Source organism: Lolium rigidum, chromosome 2, assembly GCF_022539505.1.
Source record: "Lolium rigidum isolate FL_2022 chromosome 2, APGP_CSIRO_Lrig_0.1, whole genome shotgun sequence".
Classification (NCBI taxonomy): Eukaryota; Viridiplantae; Streptophyta; class Magnoliopsida; order Poales; family Poaceae; genus Lolium; species Lolium rigidum.
This window is the reverse complement of record NC_061509.1, coordinates 270,229,367-270,231,119: the sequence shown is the minus strand read 5'-3', so window position 1 is coordinate 270,231,119 and position 1,753 is coordinate 270,229,367.

Genomic DNA, 1,753 nt, shown 5'->3' with positions numbered 1-1,753 from the left:
ACCTTCCACATTTAGTCTTCAAACCAAGTAATAGCAGGGTACCAAACAATAGCAAATAGAGATTGGAGCATCCCAAATGCCCGCTTGACATTTTCATGCAACTCTCATGGCGCTTAGCTCTGACTTAGAGGCACAAGGATTGTTTTGACAAATGCCGCCATTTTGGATAGATGCAATCGGCTAGGTAGTACCCGATAGCTCTGTTTTACATAGTGTTTCTTAAGATGTTTTCATTGAGTTCTGATTTTGACTCAATGGTTTTCGATTTTTAACTAACGTGATTTTATATAAAAAAACAAAGAAACATTGTATCTTTATGTGGATTTTAGGAATTACGCACCTTTGGAAGGAAATAAAGGCATCAACTGAAGGTTTGGATGAAATAAGGCAACATCCTATTTGGAAGAATCATCATAGGAGTTCTAGAATGTCTTAACGACCAGTGGCATGGTCATGGCCGCCCGTACTGTATGGTCGTACGGTGTGTCGCCGCCTCGTCAAAGGGAACAACTTTCGTGATGATGACAAATAAATCAGAGATACAATTAGTCTATAACGAAACGGGAGGCAGGGGTTTAGGGTTTGGTCGGAGACAGAGGGGAGGAGACTCTAGGATTGATTTCCTAAATCGAAACTACAGGTGGCTGCAGTCCTTGTGGACAGCAGTTCCTCGATTCCTATGGTGCCAGAGATGATCGACCGAGAGGCATGCTTTTTCCACTTTTTTTTGCTACCAACCAAGTTGACATACCAAGAGCACGACTGTGCAGCTTGATTTCGTTTCACTTCTTTTTCTCAAACAAATTGCTAGTGCTTTGGTTTGTGTGCACTCCATTTGGAGTGGGAACTAATTGGTGCAAACTCCTGTCTCCTCAGTTTAGCTCCAAGGAACAAATAGAGCTATGGAAGGAAATTAGGGGCGTAATGCTTTCTAACAAGAACTAGGGGTGTGACGTCTCGGAGACAGACGTAGTGTGATGGACGCGCGCGTGGATGGTGGTATCGTCTGGCGCCGTGGCGGCATCGATGGCAGGCCTGACAAGGTCAATGCGATGATCCCTCTTGGAGATGGGTTCGAGGAAGACGGCGGTAACGATTTCCGCGCGTGTGCAATGGCGTTTGTTGAGGGTCTGCTTGACTAGTTGTGCTTCTCACCCGCCAATGGGCGGCTTGGGAAGGCACTCGATTTTAGATGATGTGTGTTGGTGTATTGTCAGGATAATGACCCTGTTCATGGTCGTCCCCTTCATCACTTTTGTAGATATAACGAGTTGTCGCTGGAAAGATGGCTTCGAGTTGATCTTTGTATCTTCCTTGTTAAGTTTTGTGAATAATCTAATAAAAAAGTTATGTGCATCCTTTGAATGCAGAGGTTGTGGCTATGCTCCCCTTTCGAGAAAAAAACAAGAACTAGCGGTGTCTCTCTTTTATATTTATGCTCCCGAGGTTGGTAATACGGGACGATGCTAGTTAGAAAACAGGAACATGCAGCATGCGTTTCAGCTATCAGTACGTGCAACAATACAGACCATCTAAATGTTTAGGCTAATCCTAAGGCCTATGTTTTTTTTCAAAATATTGGTGCATGTAGGATCTCTTAGCAAGCAAGCAGAAACTTATGAACCTTTCGGAAACGTATTAGCTTGATGTACTTTAGTGTTCTGGTTTTGATAGTGTGACTATTTGTTAAAAAGATGTAAACTTTAATTTAGGATGGAATGTCGTCCATTTAATTATGTTGTGTTATATTTAG